This window comes from Pseudophryne corroboree, chromosome 6 (genome assembly GCF_028390025.1).
Source record: "Pseudophryne corroboree isolate aPseCor3 chromosome 6, aPseCor3.hap2, whole genome shotgun sequence".
NCBI classification, from domain to species: Eukaryota; Metazoa; Chordata; class Amphibia; order Anura; family Myobatrachidae; genus Pseudophryne; species Pseudophryne corroboree.
In genome coordinates, this window is record NC_086449.1 from 445184053 (window position 1) to 445203109 (window position 19057).

The window sequence follows — 19057 nt, forward strand, 5'->3', positions numbered from 1 at the left end:
AGGTGAATTGTGAGGGGGTTCACCTAGGTCTGCAGCTTATCTCCTCGAATAACTCCCTTTTAGTCCCAGTTAAAGTTTCCTTTGGCAGCCTCAGTTCTTCGGTGTCGGCTTTTGTTGACAGTGGAGCTGCAGGAAACTTTATGGATTTAACTTGGGCTAAGGCCTTAGGCATTCCTCAGTTACCTTTGGGTAGGTGTGTCACCATGCATGGCTTAGATGGGAGTCCGCTGTCTAATGGGATTATTTCTCTCCGTACACCCCCTGTACTACTTACAGTAGGAGCTCTACATTCCGAGAAAATCGAGTTCTTTCTTACACATTGCCCAGCAGTTCCAGTTGTTCTGGGTCACCCTTGGCTGGACTTTCATAATCCCACCATTGATTGGCGGTCGGGGGAGATTTCACATTGGGGTACTTTTTGTGATAAGGAATGTATCACGTTTCCAGTCAGAGTAGCAGCTATCATTCCAGAACTCATTCCGGTGGAATACCAAGAGTTTGCTGATGTTTTCTCCAAAGGCAATGCGGACATTCTGCCTCCCCATCGGCCTTATGATTGTGCTATTGAGTTAATTCCTGGTGCCGCATTGCCAAAGGGAAGATTATATGCATTATCCGGGCCAGAAACTGCGGCTATGAATGATTATGTAAAGGAGAGCCTTGAGAAAGGATTTATTAGACCATCAAAATCTCCTTTAAGTGCAGGCTTCTTCTTTGTGGAGAAAAAGGATGGCTCGCTTAGACCTTGTATTGATTTTAGAGCCCTGAATAAGATCTCAGTTAAAAACACCTATCCTTTGCCGTTGATTTCTGTACTCTTTGATCAGTTACGTTCTGCAGTGATTTTTTCTAAAATTGACCTTCGAGGAGCGTACAACCTCATCCGAATTAAATCTGGAGATGAGTGGAAAACGGCCTTCAGTACTCAGTCGGGTCACTACGAATACCTGGTGATGCCGTTCGGCCTGTCCAATGCTCCGGCAGTTTTTCAAGACCTCATTAACGATGTGCTCCGTGACTTCCTAGGGAAATTCGTGGTCGTTTACTTAGACGACATCCTGATTTTTTCTGAATCAATGGAACAACATGTTACCCAGGTGCGTCTGGTTCTTCAAAAGTTACGTGAGAATCATTTATATGCCAAGCTGGAGAAGTGTGAGTTTCATGTCACGGAAGTATCTTTTTTAGGGTACATAATTTCCCCTTCAGGGATTTTCCATGGAACCAAAGAAACTCCAGGCCATCCTTAGTTGGGCGCAACCCACCAATTTAAAAGCAATTCAGCACTTTTTAGGGTTTGCAAATTATTATAGGAGGTTCATTCATTCTTTTTCTGACCTGGTTGCTCCCATTGTAGCTCTGACAAAGAAAGGAGCGGATCCTACCAACTGGTCGCGTGAAGCTGAGTTGTCCTTCCGGGCCTTGAAACAAGCCTTTGTCTCGGCTCCAGTCCTCAGACATCCTAATCCGGAATTGCCCTTTGTGGTGGAGGTTGATGCCTCGGAGGTTGGAGTGGGGGCTATCCTTTCTCAAAAGGATCCGGAGTCTCTGGAGTTACATCCTTGTGCCTTTATGTCCAGGAAATTCTCCTCCGCTGAATCCAACTATGACGTTGGTAATCGGGAGTTACTGGCGGTAAAGTGGGCTTTCGAGGAGTGGAGGCATTGGCTGGAGGGAGCAAAACATACTATTTCGGTATTGACTGACCATAAGAACCTGCAATACATTGAATCGGCTAAGCGGCTTAATGCCCGGCAGGCACGTTGGGCATTATTTTTTACGCGTTTCAAATTTATAATCACTTTCAGGCCTGGTTCCAAGAATACTAAGGCTGATGCCCTGTCACGTAGCTTTCTTCCGGTTCACAATAACAATCCTGTTACCCCCATACTTCCATCTTCGGTCATCTGGGCGGGCCTCACACAAGATTTATTTACCCAGTTAAAACAGCTTCAACACCAAGCTCCTAGAATTACTCCTGCTGGTCGCCTTTACGTCCCTGAGTTTTTGAGAGCTACTGTTTTAACGGAATTCCATGATAACAAAGTTTCAGGGCATCCAGGAGTCTCTAAGACATTGGAGTTAGTCTCTCGCTCAGTATGGTGGCCTGGTCTTTCTAAAGACGTCAAGGAATTTGTTTATTCATGTCAGGTTAGTGCATAGCATAAGGTTCCCCGTTCCTTGCCCATCGGGCAACTTATGCCCTTAAATGTTCCTCTCAGGCCGTGGTCTCATATTTCCATGGATTTTGTGGTTGACCTTCCCCTTTCAGCCGGATTCCGAGTCATATGGGTGGTAGTGGACCGTTTTAGTAAAATGGCTCATTTTATTGCTCTTCCCCGATTGCCTTCTGCCCAAGGGTTGGCAGTTTTGTTTCTCCGCCATGTATTCAGGCTTCATGGGTTGCCTACTGATATTGTTTCTGATCGGGGTCCACAATTCATCGCACAATTCTGGAAATGTTTTTGTGCCTCATTGAAGATGAAATTGTCGTTAACATCCGGTTACCACCCACAATCGAACGGGCAAACCGAACGAGTTAACCAATCATTGAAACAATATTTGCGCTTGTATTCAGCCAAACTCCAGAATGATTGGTCCGAGTTTCTTCCGTTGGCTGAATTTGCTTACAATAATTCTTGTCATTCCTCCACTAAAGAGTCTCCATTCTTTTCAGTTTTTGGTTTTCACCCCAGAGCTAATTCTTTTTTTCATCATTCCTCAGTCTCCTCGCTTACCTTAACCTCCCATCTCAGAGCCATTTGGAAAAAGGTGCACCTTGCTCTCAGAAAAGCGGCCTTTCGAGAGAAGAAATTTTCTGACAGGCTCCGACGTCCTTGCACTTTTAAGGTGGGAGATAGGGTGTGGTTGTCGACTCGCAACATCAGGCTTCGACAATCCTCGGCTAGACTGGGACCCAAATTTATTGGGCCATTTCTTATTATTAAAAGAGTCAACCCAGTTGCCTTTCGGTTACGTTTACCAAGATCTCTCAGGATTGGAAATACGTTTCATTGTTCCCTGTTGAAACAATACGTTTCTTCCAGTAGATTTCCTCGGAAGATCTCTCAGGGTAGATCTCCAGTGGATGTACAGGGACAACAGGAGTTCTTGGTAGAGAAGGTTCTCGATTCCAAATTGTCCTGGGATCGGCTGTATTTTCTGGTTCACTGGAAAGACTATGGTCCGGAGGAAAGGTCTTGGGTCCTGGATAAGGATCTTCATGCCCCGAGGCTCAAGAGGGCATTTTTTTGGGAATTTCCTCAGAAACCTGGCTTTAGGGGTTCCTTGACCCCTCCTCAAGGGGGGGTACTGTTAGGCGCCGGGGTCCGCTTGATGGTCTGCGCGGCCCGGCGCCTAGCAACTAGAGATGCCGTGCACGTACAGCCGCCGGCTCCCTAGCAACGCTAGACACCGGGCGCGCTGAGCCGCACGGACCCTAGCAACGGGGACACCACTGGCGGACCGCGTTCCCCGTTGCTAGGCTTTAGGAAATTAGATATTCACCTGCTTTCTGGCCGTGCAGCAAGGCAGCTGCACGGCATTTATTCTAATCAGCCTTTAGCAGCTGATTGGAGGACTCCTTGTTAAATACACTCCCAGGGCTTCTCACAGACGCCGGTAATAGCTTCCTGCATGCTGCCTTTGTTTGCTGAGAGTCTGTTTCCAGTCCTGCTGTATCCGGTCATTCCAGTCCTCAGAAGTCCGGTATTCGGGAGTTGTCATCTCATCCCAAGAGGTCGTTTGGTTCCCTGGAGTCCTGACTGATCACCGTTTTATATCCAGTGGTGTTCGTGAGTTGCGGCTCTGTCGTGTGTTGCGGCTTAGCCGCTTACCTTTTATATTTTGTGTTTGGAGCATTTGCGGAGGGTTCCGCTTCCACAAGTCCTCTCTGGTACTTGGCGGTGCCGGGTAGGAGAATTGGACAAGTGGATATTTTGGTTGTCCTTTTCCCTGGCGGTTTCTCCGCACATATTATAGTTTTGAGTTTGCTTAGCCCCTGGCCTGGTTGTTTAGTTAGAGGGCCTCTTGTTATCACCCTGTCTCGGGTTTCCCTTTGTCTCTCATTAAGACCGGGGGGCATCGAAGTTGGGCAGACATAATCCGCCCTTCAAACGCGGCTGCCAAGGGCTCAAGAAACCATAGTCTCGCAGGGGATTTCTGACAACACGGGTGAGACAACAGAGTTAGGGTACCAGGGGCTATTTTCCTGTCCTGCTCCCTTCCCCAGCATTCCGTTCCAGTGCTCCGGTCCTTGCCATAAGATCTCCTCTGACCAGAGTGCTGGAATCATAACAGTAGGTAGATGTTGTGGATTATCCTTACTTTGGATATATTTATTAGTAACTGGAATAATATGAATGACTCAATAGATCTGGTGGATAAGTCTACCCAACAATATTTCCACTAATTGATTTGGTGTTTCAGTGCAGTGGCTTCTTGATAGGGACATAGGCTGATTAGTGATCAGTCACATTGTACACATTTGTGAAATGAAAATACCATAAAATATTCATTCTAGAACATAATCAGTATGTACAGTAACTCTGTAAATAAGGTAATTGTAAAACTACATCTATTTAACACGTCTATTTATTTAACACGTCTACATCTATTTAACCTATCATTTAACAACAATTTTTGTAACTAATCATGGGTACCTACTGAGGAAAATGTGGAAACATTTATATCCATTTAATATACTTAGGTAATTTTATTCCATTTTTTTTAAAGTATCTTTATTGGAAATTTTTTGAATAACAAGAAAGAGAAAAGACAAAATACAAACACCATGACATAAATGCTTGTGGGTTCGAATAATGGAAGGAAGCATCCAATATATAGGAAGGAGACCCATAATCATAGTACATCATCAACACATTGGAAGCACGGACATCCTGGAACACAGACCAGGGAAATATAGGAGAGATATAACAGAGGCAGCCGGATCATAAGGCATACATATCATGGCTTACATACAATCAAAAATACACACAATATCATGGCTTCTGTGGTAGCTTTTTGTCTACAGTCCAAGCTCTATATTATAACCCATTTACAGCAGTGACTACTAATGGCATTGTCATTTATCTCCCTTATTATATGCACTTAGTATTGAACCTCTGGCAGCTCATATTAGGGGGAACCCCGATATAAAAGGAATCGCTGTCCAAGGATCCCAATATAAAATATCACTTTTTGCTGACAACGTCCTGCTCTCATTATCCTCCCCTCTAACTTCACTTCCGAATTTAAAGGCCGAACTCTCATTGTATGGCAGTCTATCAGGTCACAAAGTGAACACTACTAAATCGGAAGCGTTAGCTTTCCACCTCCCCACTGCCTCTGTGAAACTGCTAGAATCAAATTTTGATTACATTTGGCGGCCCAAATCTATTACATATCTGGGGATCCAGATTACAAAACACTATGATAAATTGTTTAAAGCAAACTATATTCCGATTATGAATGCCATTAAGATAGATTTAACCAAATGGGCCCCTCTGTACATCTCCTGGACATGAAGAATAAATTTGGTTAAAATTAATATTCTACCATGGCTGATTTATTTGTTTCAAACTATACCCATAGCTGTGCCAGCCTCATTTTGCCACACCATTAAATCTCTATGTGGCAAATTTATTTGGGCGAACAAAACCCCTAGACTTGGTTGGTCATGTTTGGCAAAATCTTCTATTAACGGCGACTTAGGCCTCCCTATTTTTGAACGCTATTTTTAAGCAATGCACTGAGCCATGTAGTAGCCTGGCACACAAAGGAAGCGGATAAAAAGTGGGTGTCTCTGGAAAGCGAATTGTTTAACCATCAATTGGTCAGCTTTCTTCCATGGTTACCGTCAAGATTGAGACCAGCCTCGGTAGCAGTAACCCCATTTGTTTCTTCAGTACTGAAAACCTGGGACTTCCTGTATAAGAAACTTCAATTAGCTCCCTACCCATCTCCACTGACCCCTCTCTGGCGCCATCCTAATTTGCCTCTGAGGTGCATGATACCCTATCTAAGGCCATGGGCTTCGTTAGGTATTAATAGAATATTACATGTTTCTGGGGACAATGCTCCACAAAACTTTGCGGCGCTATGTGAGAAATCTGATAACAAGAACCTTAGACACTTTGATTACCTAGAGAAAAAAACAAAAGACTCTTGTGTGGGTGCACTCTTGTTTTTGTTATATGACTATTTATTAAAACATAACTTTTATTAATTAATTTAAAATAAATCCTCACTCTTATACTCCACCATGTTTGGTTAATAGGATATATTTATATCTATATACACAAAAAGTGCTTCAAAAATTGGAAATGTTCTGGTTAGTCTATCACCAAAAGACTTGTAGGGGGATGTAGACACTATAGTTCTACATCCAATCCTAACCAACCAGCACAAGCGAAGCTTGTTTTAATGAGACCTCAATGGGTCATAATTGACCGGACCAGTCTTATCAGGAGTATGTGTCGTAACAAAAATATATGCACATATAGGGGTTGCCTGCTAGATGCCCCCGTATAAGTTTAGCTAATTTTTAGCTTTAGATATCTAGCAGAAAAAAGAAAACAGAAGAGAAGAGGGAAAAGAAAGGGGGGAGAGAAAAAGTGGTGATCCTGCTGTTGGTATCCGGTCGGAGGGGGTCATTAATTACAACACCGGGTATTCTCTGGGGGTCTCCCTCACAGGTACTGACCCAGCCCGCCACCGTTTTGCTTCCAAGATCGGACAAGATCGGGCTCTGTCGGTGGGGTATGGTAGTAACTTTTTGACGCAATTGGTCGACCCACCAATGAGAGTGCACCGATTAAAGATTTCAGAAAAAAGGCAAACTGCGGATCTGCTGTCTATGTTAGACGCAGGTTTTCACCCGTGAATCATAGATGAAAGTCCACTGATATAAAGAAATTTTGGGCTAAGGATGAAGATAAAGGTAGGATAAGGGTAAAGGTACACGATCAGTATATGCTAAATATAGCCTATGTTAAATTGACACCAGTTGATCCCACCTATAAACGCAATATATTGTACCGCTAGGCAGGGAACATTAAGGAATCAATATCACAGAGATCAGGTGTTATTTTCAATAGGTACTGACAATTTGTTTGATAGCTTAGACATACATATGTTATATCTAGAATCCCTGCTGTGGTCTAGATTGGACTGGAAAGGCTATAGCACATATACCAAAAGACTCCCCCAAGAAAAATTTATGATTGTAAATGCAACCCAAAATATGGGACTGTTGCACTAGGAAAGACAACTATTGGAGAGGGGTGTGTCCAATCAAACAAAATTATCACCTGCTCTCAGTTATCTATACGGTAACAGATAATAATAAAAAATGTAAGCAGAATATGAAAAAGACAGGTACGTTTATCATGTCCCGTCTATAGCAGGCAAAAATTGACACTGTATCTATCTGAAAAAAACCAGGGTAGGTTTTGGTGTTGCTAAATGATATTGGTTATAACAAGTTGAACAAAATTTCTATGTGGAATGATACAGAAAATACCAGTCCCTGCCCAGGTCCCTGGGTCAGTCTGGAGTTAGGAAGATCTGCATCATACTCCTGATGTCCGTGGTCAGAAGAGGAAAAAGAGGAAAACGCGTTTCACCCGTCCTGCGGGCTTATCTAAAAAAGGGGAGGTAGAGGACTGCTGTGCCTCAGAGAGCTGCAGTAGGGATACCAACAGATGATCACTCAATCACCCTGGAACACAATGCACAAGAAAATAAGGGATCCCTTCTGCGCTCATCCAACAACAATAAACAGTAATGCAATAAATGATAGGTTCCCAATGGATAAGTCTATGACTAAATTATAGTCTCTTTTAGTTCTTATACAAAGCGGAAGTGCTGGATGTAGGGAGACTCAATGCATACCGTACTCACAAGGAGTCGTGGTATGTCCCGCATGTAGAGGTGTCTTAAGTCGCTTGGTTCTTCTTTACCTTCTCCGAGGTGGAAAGTTCTTATCCTCGTAGTTGGATGACCTTAAATGCAGAGATCTGACCCATCTGGCTCCGCTACCGGTTCGCCCTCCCTGCCGTCCCCGGCTGCTGCTGCTGCGGGCGGTGGCACTGACTGGACGGGTCGCTGTAACAAGTTCGGAGATACAGCGACCCGTCCAGTCAGTGCCACCGCCCGCAGCAGCAGCAGCCGGGGACGGCAGGGAGGGCGAACCGGTAGCGGAGCCAGATGGGTCAGATCTCTGCATTTAAGGTCATCCAACTACGAGGATAAGAACTTTCCACCTCGGAGAAGGTAAAGAAGAACCAAGCGACTTAAGACACCTCTACATGCGGGACATACCACGACTCCTTGTGAGTACGGTATGCATTGAGTCTCCCTACATCCAGCACTTCCGCTTTGTATAAGAACTAAAAGAGACTATAATTTAGTCATAGACTTATCCATTGGGAACCTATCATTTATTGCATTACTGTTTATTGTTGTTGGATGAGCGCAGAAGGGATCCCTTATATTCTTGTGCGTCCTGCGGGCTTGTTCACTTCCAATGCTGCTAATTAGGGTTATAAGTCAGGTTTAAATACCTGTTACTGAGAGCCCAGCCAATCACTGGGATCTGAGATTATCCGCCTGATTGGTTACTGGCAAAATGCTCTGGCCAGCGGAAGTGACGTTCTTCCACTGGTTGCTAGGTTACCTTAAACAATTTATGTGTTGCTGGAGTGGAAAGAGGGAATCCCCGTGTATAAATATGAACTATTATATCCAGGCTGTTTCGCACTGCGCCTCTAGGCTATCCGATGGCCGCATCGCTGGTGCCCCTTAGCACCTCCCCGGCAACCCGGGCAGAGACGGCACATACCATTGGATAAATGCCTGAGCGTCCCGTTGCTAGGCATTACCACATCTCCCCGGCTTCATAAGGTGACGTCATCACGTCTCCCCGGCTTTCGGGCAGAGACTATACGTCACATCCGGTGGTGCCTGAGCGTCTAGTTGCCTGGCGACCGGGAGGTGGGAGTTTCCATATATGTGGAGGCGGAAAAGTATAGGGCACTTCATTGCACTGTGCCCATGGTTCAGAGGTCCTAGTGTTGGTGGAAAGAGGGAAAAAAAGGGAAAAAAGAGACAAAAAAGGAAATGATACATGGGAAAAGAAATGTGTATAAAAGTACAGAAAAATATATATCCGTACTTAGTGTGATAACGCCTTCTGTACATTAAAAACGGTAATGTCCATTGGTATCAGGTCTCTTATTCCTGAGTGGATAGGGGAGGATTATTCCTAGGTCTATTTAAGAAAGATGGACATCCTATTATAGGATTTACTGTGCCCCGGTAGCCCCCGTTGTTGGCTTATAGTGTATTCTTTAACAAGCAGGGTGGGGCCATGTACAGACATGGCGTGTTATATAGAACTTGTTCCGTGGTATTCGGCCCAGATCAGGGTATAGGGCTATTATCCCTGTTCTAGCCGCCTATGTAGAGATATTAGGTCTTTTTGTGTAAGACATATATAGTGATTGGCTTTTACAATTATTTATTTTAATAGGGGTTGTCAAAAAACAAACCACCTGGGTAGTGGTAATATACCTCGTTGGTTAACCTTTATCTTATGATTGCTAAATTACTTAGTATGGCAATTGTGCTGTCCTGAATGAAACCTTTGAGTGATTTATATACGGATGAAAACTGACTAGGGCGTGCACATTGAGTGACCTTGTTGTGTTTGTGAGTGGGGCTGATGAGAAAGGTAATAATATTATAATAGGATTAGTTAAATTTGAGACAGTGAATTTAGTGGCATAGTGGTTTGTTTGACTCTACTAGTTCGGTGTTGGGTATGTAAAGTGTGTGGGCCTATCGGGAAATGGGTCCAGGGTTAACTAGTGTGCCTTTTGTGGGTGTCCTTTTAGGTTATTGGGGACTTGGGATTGGTGTAAACCGTGAAAGGTGAGAAAGCAAAAATTAGTAGAAAAACGTGTGTGCTAAAACGAGGAAAAGGCAATTTATTGTGAAAAGGTGCCCAAAACGTGTGTGGAATGTGTATGCACATCCAACTAATGCTGTTGGATGGTGTGGTAAATAGTGTATCTGAGTGAGGTGAATGATAATCGGTGTATGTGTAGGGTATAGACGAAGGTGCAGTGATTGCTGTAGGGACCACTGAATTGGTGATAAATATGGAGTAAATAAATCAGGGGGTGTGATGTTAGTTGTTGAATTGTTGGTTTTGCTGAATTTTGTTATATTGGGTTGAGAATTATAGGGTTAGTTGATCTCAAAAGCCTCCCCAGGGAAGTTATGAATGTGTGCCTAGTCTAGTGATTGAGCTGATAGATAAAGGGAAGGATTGCTTAGGCCCCATGTAAAAGGTGCCATAATTGTCCTGATTGTAGGGCTGAAGAACCCTGTTAATAGGTCTAGTTCAGGATCATAATGTATTCCAAGGATGTGGCTAAATTAAGCGGGTTAGTTGGTGTAGGGTGGTCATAGGGGAAGAAAGAGGGGGGAGGGCCTGTTATGAGAAGGGGAAGGAAATGGCGAGTTGTTGAATTATTGAGCATACTGGGTGGAAAGGATGATGGCATATCATCAGATTAGTTAAAGAAAAGCACTTTAATTTATGCTTTCATTGAGACCCATTGGTTTGTAAGTATTAAGTTTGAAAATCCATTCCGTTTCTTTCTTCAGAATTTCTTTGCTCAGATCTCCTCCTCTGATGCCCAGCTGAACTTTTTCCAGGCCATAAACCTTGAGATCTTTCATGAAATCTGTGTGACACAGATGAAAGTGTCTCGCCACCGAGGTCAGTTTTCTCATTCGTATGAAATCACTGGCGGCATTGCGGCAAGTTCCCACATGTTCTAAGATTCGCTCCTTAAATTTGCGGGTCGTCATCCCTACATATCTCAAATTACAGCTGCATTCAATGCAGTAGATCAGGCCTTGAGTACTGCAGTTGAAAAATTGCCTGATAGGTATGGGTTTACCATAACGATCAGATATAGTATTTACTTTCAACATGTGTGGGCAAGCTTTACAGTGTCCGCATGGGAAGGTGCCTTTCAGATTGTTTGATTTCGTAGTCCTTGATTGGAAATGGCTCCGTACTAGGAGGTCCTTGATGTTACTCGATCTCCTCCAACTCATTTGTATGTTGGTGTCTATCAATGGTGCCAGGGTCTTATCCAATTGAAGTATCGGAAGATGTTTCTCAATAGCCTTCTTGATCTGTCTCCATTCCGGGCAGAAAGTCCCGATGAATCTGATCTTGTCATCAGTTTGCCTGGGAATTTTAGTTGGAAAAATCAGAGTATCCCTAGGTATCTTGATTGCTTCTTTATATGCCCGTTTCAAAGATCTTTTGCTGTAGCCTCTCTCATGTAACCGATGAGAGAGTTCCTGGCTTTTACTTTTGAAAACCGTATCTTCTGAGCAATTTCTCCGAAGTCTCAGATATTCTCCCTTGGGTATGTTCTCTACTGTCGGTGGGAAATGCGCACTAGTTTGGAACAAAAGGCTATTGGTTGAGGTTTCTTTTCGATAGAGTTCGGTTGATAGATTGCCTGTACTGGATTTGTAGATGTTGATGTCGAGGAAGGATATTGTCTTCTGGTCAATGGTATGTGTCAGCTTTATGTTCAAGTCGTTATTGTTCAAAAGTTTAATGAATTCCATCAGGAGATCTTGGTCACCATCCCATATGACAAAGATGTCATCTATATATCTTAGCCATAACATTACATGTTCTGTATATAGATCATTACACGGTCTGCAGAACGCTCCTGGAGGAGATCCCACTCTCTGGCGGACTTTCTCCATTTCAAGTTTATCCTCTCTTCCTATAGCTCTGCTCTTTCTCTCGCCAAGCAATCCTTTTTCCAAACACTCATCTCTTCTCAGTCCTCCAGTCCACGCCGACTCTTTGAAACTTTCAACACTCTCCTTCGCCCCCCTCCTCCTCCCCTCCCCTCTTCCCTCACTCCCACTGACTTTGCCTCCTTCTTCATCTCCAAAATTGAGGATATTCAAAATTACATCTCCTCCCGTCACCCCTCTGCTGCCCCCCTGCTCCCACCATCCCTCCCGTCCATCTATCCCACTCTGTCCTGCTTCCGTCCCACCTCAGACAAGGAAGTCCACTCCCTCATCCTATCCTCTCCCCCCACAACCTGCCACTTGGACCCCCTCACCTCCCGTCTTCTCCGCTCCCTCCCCCCTCTGCATGCTCCCACCTTGCTCACCTTTTTAACCTATCGCTCTCTACTGGCATCTTTCCCTCACCATTCAAACATGCTCTGGTGTCCCCTATTCTCAAAAAAGCCAGCCTCGACCCTTCATCACTCACTAGCTACCGCCCCATCTCTCTTCTCCCTTTCGCCTCCAAACTACTTGAACGACTGGTCTACAGCAGTCTCACAAGCTACCTCTCTGACCACTCCATCCTTGATCCACTACAATCTGGCTTTCGCCCACTCCACTCCACCGAGACTGCCCTGGTGAAAGTCACCAGTGACCTGCTTTCGGCCAAATCCAAAGGCCACTTCTCTTTGCTCATCCTTCTGGACCTCTCTGCTGCCTTTGACACCGTGGATCACCCTCTCCTCCTCCGCACACTCCAAAATGTTGGCCTCTCTAGCACCATCCTTGACTGGTTTACCTCATACCTCACTAACCGCTCCTTCTCTGTGTCTGCCTCCGGAACCACCTCACACCCTTCCATCCTTCCTGTTGGTGTCCCTCAGGGTTCTGTCCTAGGCCCCCTTCTGTTCTCCCTCTACACCTCTTCCCTGGGTGCGCTCATTAACTCCTTTGGCCTTTAATACCACCTCTATGCTGATGACACACAACTCTACCTCTCCTCTCCTGATCTGTCCCCCTCTGTCCTCTCTCAGGTCTCCAGCTGCCTCTCTGCCATCTCCTCCTGGATGTCTGAGCGCTCTCTGAAGCTCAACGTGGATAAAACTGAACTTATTATCTTTCCCCCAGCCAGAGCAACACCCCCTACAAACATCTCTATCACTGTTGACAACACTATCATCTCCCCCGTTCCCCAACTCCGCTGCCTGGGCGTCACTCTTGACTCCTCCCTCTCCTTTGCACCCTACATCCAAGCTCTGGCGCAATCTTGTCGGTTCCAGCTACGCAACATTGCTCGCATCAGGCCATTTCTCTCCCAGAGTGCAACTAAACTTATCATCCACTCACTGGTCATCTCACGACTTGACTACTGCAATGTGCTCCTCACTGGCCTCACTTGCTCCCACATCGCTCCCCTCCAATCTGTCCTCAACTCTGCAGCTAGGCTCATCTTCCTCTCCCGCCACTCCACTTCTGCCACTCCCCTTCAATAAAATCTACACTGGCTCCCATTCCCCTACAGAATCCTCTTCAAACTCCTCACTCTCATATACAAGGCCATCTCTAATTCCACTGCTCCCTACATCTCCAACCTCCTCTTCCTTCATACTCCCTCCCGCCCACTACGGTCGGCTGATGACCGTCGCCTCTCCTCTGCCTTGGTCACTGCTTCCCATGCACGAGTTCAGGATTTTGCCCGTGCTGCACCCCTTCAGTGGAATGCGCTCCCCCGCTCCATTAGACTCTCCCCGACCTTGCAAAGCTTCAAACGGGCATTGAAAACCCACCTATTCATCAAAGCGTACCCCTCCAATGCATAACCTAGTCCTTAGGCTGCTCCTCTATCCCCCTGCCCTGGACATCTCTGCTTTGCTCGCATACCACCATCAGGCTTCTACCTGCTTGCACCTCATGTCATCTTTCTGTTGCCCCTCCCCACTAGATTGTTAGCTCTTCAGAGCAGGGCCCTCTTTCCTCTTGTCTAAACCCTCTTCTTGACACATTTCACTCAGCGACCATCTTTACCTGCTTTCTCTCCTGCTGGTTAAGGCTCATCTCTATCTATGGCCGCCAGCCCCAAGTAGTACAATGATTACTCCTTCGCTACTTACATCTAAGCTGTATTATGTTTTGAGAATTGTGTTGCTCTTTGTTACCTGCACTCCATTTCTATTCTTTATTTACTGTTATGCTAAGTTTTGTCTCCCTGTACTGTCCTTTGTACGGCGCTGCGAAACACTTGTGGCGCCCTATAAAAAAAATGTAATAATAATAATAATTAGTGTCCGTGAAGACATATTTCTTCTCCCACCAGCCCAGAAACAAATTTGCATAGGTAGGCGCACAAGCTGCCCCCATGGCTGTACCCCTGACCTGGAGGTAAAACTGTTCCTGAAAAGTGAAGTATTTCTTCTCTAGTATGAATGCCAATAGGTTGTATAGAAAGTTGCCAAAATCACCCTTTTCATCATTATCAAGGAAGAACCGTGTCGCCCTTAGTCCGGCCTGATGATCAATACTGGTATACAGCGCTTCAACATCAAGGGTCACCAATAGGAAATTATCTTCAAATATGATGTCACTAATCTTTTGTAGCAGGTCCGAGGTGTCTTTCAAATAAGAAGGTAATTGTAAGACATATTCCCGGAGATGTAAGTCCAGGAAACGACTCGGCTGTTCAAGTAAGCCTCCATTGCCCGACATGATAGGTCTCCCCGGGGGTTTGTTCAAATCTTTGTGTGTTTTTGGGAGGAGATAAAATGTGGGTGTTTTAGGATTTTTAATTGAAAGATATGTGTGTTCCTGTTTTGTAATGACACCTGTTGACCAGGCTTCTCCAATCAGACTGATGTATTCTGTATGAAAACGGATCGTTGGATTGTTTAGCAGCTTTTTGTAACATGTAGTTTGTTTCAATTGTCTCAAAGCTTCTGTCACATACATATCTATCGGCCACAGCACTATATTGCCCCCCTTGTCGGGTGGCTTAATTACCACATCCTTCCAGGTTCTCAGCTCTCTCAGGGCTTCTCTTTCATCATAGGACAGATTCTGAGGAAAGTAGTAGTATTTACTTTCTCTGCGATGTTTAATCAGATCAAATTCTTTTGATACCATGTCCAAGAAAACCCTGATTTCCGGACTGTTGTTATCTGGTGGGAAAAAGGTTGACTTGGCTCTACATTTAGGGCGATCTCTTGTCCCTATTTCATGTCTTGATTCTGATTGAAGGTCTTCCAAGATTTCCACCATCTCCAAATCCTCCGGACTCCAAGGGGGGTCTCCCGTGGCTCCCTCTTTTCTTGAGTTCTGTTTACTGAAGAATTTCTTAAGAAGCAATTTCCTCCCAAATAGGCGCAGATCTTTTTCCCACATAAAACGGTCAAATGGTTTGGTGGGAGAGAAGGATAAACCTTTGCTGAGCACTTTCCTTTGTACCGGGGATATTGTTCTGTCTGATAAGTTAATTATTTGAAGATGTTCTGAGGAGAGTGAGTTTATCGTACTTTTCTCTGTCGTTCCGGATACTTTGAGTATGTGTCCCATTTGTTGATCCTTCCCCTGTCTCTTCTTGCCCCCCCCTTCTTGTTGGCCTGTGTATCGATTTCTGCCTCTGTTTCTCTGACCTCGGCCTAAAAAATAGGGTGAATCTTCACGGTCTCCAGTATCGTATGATATCCGTGTGTCTCCTGTTAGTTCATTGGCTGAATCGTCACTCATAGAGGACTCGAATTCCGAGAAGGTGGGATCTTCCTGTTGTCTCGTATCTCTATTTCTTTGGGGTCGTATGTTCCATCTGAAGATGTTGCCCTGGGTGAAATCCTGTTTGTCCTATCATTCACCTCACTCAGATACACTATTTACCACACCATCCAACAGCATTAGTTGGATGTGCATACACATTCCACACACGTTTTGGGCACCTTGTCACAATCAATTGCCTTTTCCTCGTTTTAGCACACACGTTTTTCTACTAATTTTTGCTTTCTCACCTTTCACGGTTTACACCAATCCCAAGTCCCCAATAACCTAAAAGGACACACACAAGAGGCACACTAGTTAACCCTGGACCCATTTCCCGATAGGCCCACACACTTTACATACCCAACACCGAACTAGTAGAGTCAAACAAACCACTATGCCACTAAAGTCACTGTCTCAAATTTAACTAATCCTATTATAATATTATTACCTTTCTCATCAGCCCCACTCACAAACACAACAAGGTCACTCAATGTGCACGCCCTAGTCAGTTTTCATCCTTATATAAATCACTCAAAGGTTTCATTCAGGACAGCACAATTGCCATACTAAGTAATTTAGCAATCATAAGATAAAGGTTAACCAACGAGGTATATTACCACTACCCAGGTGGATTGTTTTTTGACAACCCCTATTAAAATAAATAATTGTAAAAGCCAATCACTATATATGTCTTACACAAAAAGACCTAATATCTCTACATAGGCGGCTAGAACAGGGATAATAGCCCTATACCCTGATCTGGGCCGAATACCACGGAACAAGTTCTATATAACACGCCATGTCTGTACATGGCCCCACCCTGCTCGTTAAAGAATACACTATAAGCCAACAACGGGGGCTACCGGGGCACAGTAAATCCTATAATAGGATGTCCATCTTTCTTAAATAGACCTAGGAATAATCCTCCCCTATCCACTCAGGAATAAGAGACCTGATACCAATGGACATTACCGTTTTTAATGTACAGAAGGCGTTATCACACTAAGTACGGATATATATTTTTCTGTACTTTTATACACATTTCTTTTCCCATGTATCGTTTCCTTTTTTGTCTCTTTTTTCCCTTTTTTTCCCTCTTTCCACCAACACTAGGACCTCTTAACCATGGGCACAGTGCAATGAAGTGCCCTATACTTATCCGCCTCCACATATATGGAAACTCCCACCTCCCGGTCGCCAGGCAATTAGACGCTCAGGCACCACCGGATGTGACGTATAGTCTCTGCCCGAAAGCCGGGGAGACGTGATGACGTCACCTTATGAAGCCGGGGAGACGTGGTAATGCCTAGCAACGGGACGCTCAGGCATTTATCCAATGGTATGTGCCATCTCTGCCCGGGTTGCCGGGGAGGTGCTAAGGGGCACCAGCGATGCGGCCATCGGATAGCCTAGAGGCGAAGTGCGAAACAGCCTGGATATAATAGTTCATATTTATACACGGGGATTCCCTCTTTCCACTCCAGCAACACATAAATTGTTTAAGGTAACCTAGCAACCAGTGGAAGAACGTCACTTCCGCTGGCCAGAGCATTTTGCCAGTAACCAATCAGGTGGATAATCTCGGATCCCAGTGATTGGCTGGGCTCTCAGTAACAGGTATTTAAACCTGACTTATCACCCTAATTAGCAGCATTGGAAGTGAACAAGCCCGCAGGACGGGTGAAACGCGTTTTCCTCTTTTTCCTCTTCTGACCACGGACATCAGGAGTATGATGCAGAACTTCCTAACTCCAGACTGACCCAGGGACCTGGGCAGGGACTGGTATTTTCTGTATCTTTCCACATAGAAATTTTGTTCAACTTGTTTTAACCAATATCATTTAGCAACACCAAAACCTACCCTGGTTTTTTTCAGATAGATACAGTGTCAATTTTTGCCTGCTATAGATGGGACATGATAAACGTACCTGTCTTTTTCATATTCTGCTTACATTTTTTATTATTATCTGTTACCGTATAGATAACTGAGAGCAGGTGATAATTTTGTTTGTTTGGACACACCCCTCTCCAATAGTTGTCTTTCCTAGTGCAACAGTCCCATATTTTGGGTTGCATTTACAATCATAAATTTTTCTTGGGGGAGTCTTTTGGTATATGTGCTATAGCATTTCCAGTCCAATCTAGCCCACAGCAGGGATTCTAGATATAACATATGTATGTCTAAGCTATCAAACAAATTGTCAGTACCTATTGAAAATAACACCTGATCTCTGTGATATTGATTCCTTAATGTTCCCTGCCTAGCGGTACAATATATTGCGTTTATAGGTGGGATCAACTGGTGTCAATTTAACATAGGCTATATTTAGCATATACTGATCGTGTACCTTTACCCTTATCCTACCTTTATCTTCATCCTTAGCCCAAAATTTCTTTATATCAGCGGACTCTCATCTATGATTCACAGGTGAAAACCTGCGTCTAACGTAGACAGCAGATCCGCAGTTTGCCTTTTTTCTGAAATCTTTAATCGGTGCACTCTCATTGGTGGGTCGACCAATTGCGTCAAAAAGTTACTACCATACCCCACCGACAGAGCCCGATCTCGTCCGATCTTGGAAGCAAAACGGTGGCGGGCTGGGTCAGTACCTGTGAGGGAGACCCCCAGAGAATACCCGGTGTTGTAATTAATGACCCCCTCCGACCGGATACCAACAGCAGGATCACCACTTTTTCTCTCCCCCCTTTCTTTTCCCTCTTCTCTTCTGTTTTCTTTTTTCTGCTAGATATCTAAAGCTAAAAATTAGCTAAACTTATACGGGGGCATCTAGCAGGCAACCCCTATATGTGCATATATTTTTGATACGACACATACTCCTGATAAGACTTGTCCGGTCAATTATGACCCATTGAGGTCTCATTAAAACAAGCTTCGCTTGTGCTGGTTGGTTAGGATTGGATGTAGAACTATAGTGTCTACATCCCCCTACAAGTCTTTTGGTGATAGACTAACCAGAACATTTCCAATTTTTGAAGCACTTTTTGTGTATATAGATATAAATATATCCTATTAACCAAACATGGTGGAGTATAAGAGTGAGGATTTATTTTAAATGAATTAATAAAAGTTATGTTTTAATAAATAGTCATATAACAAAAACAAGAGTGCACCCACACAAGAGTCTTCTGCAAAGTTGTTTTTTCTCTAGTTTTTCCCTGACTCTGGGTGCACCACCAGGTACAATTATTTGTTGGTATACCTACCATACATATGAACATAATTCTGGTTCAATAAATTATCCTTTGAAATTTTGAGGACTGGTGCGGAGTCACAACCCTGTCTATGGACACTTTGATTACCTACAGATACTTAGTTTTGTGCTATCCCTCAGCAAATCTGTTAAAGCTAAAATCCCACATCCCTTTGAACGGCTGTGTATGCATAATCCTGAGCGTAGAGGGGTTATATCAACTCTGTACTCTCTTTTGGCCGGCTCACCACCAACCA

The 19057-nt window shown here is 44.3% G+C and overlaps 1 pseudogene; it reads left to right on the forward strand.

Annotated features, from left to right (window-relative positions):
* The first annotated feature begins 18120 nt into the window (after nucleotides 1-18120).
* Nucleotides 18121-18239, forward strand: LOC134937561 (5S ribosomal RNA; annotated as a pseudogene).
* The last annotated feature ends 818 nt before the right edge of the window (nucleotides 18240-19057 follow it).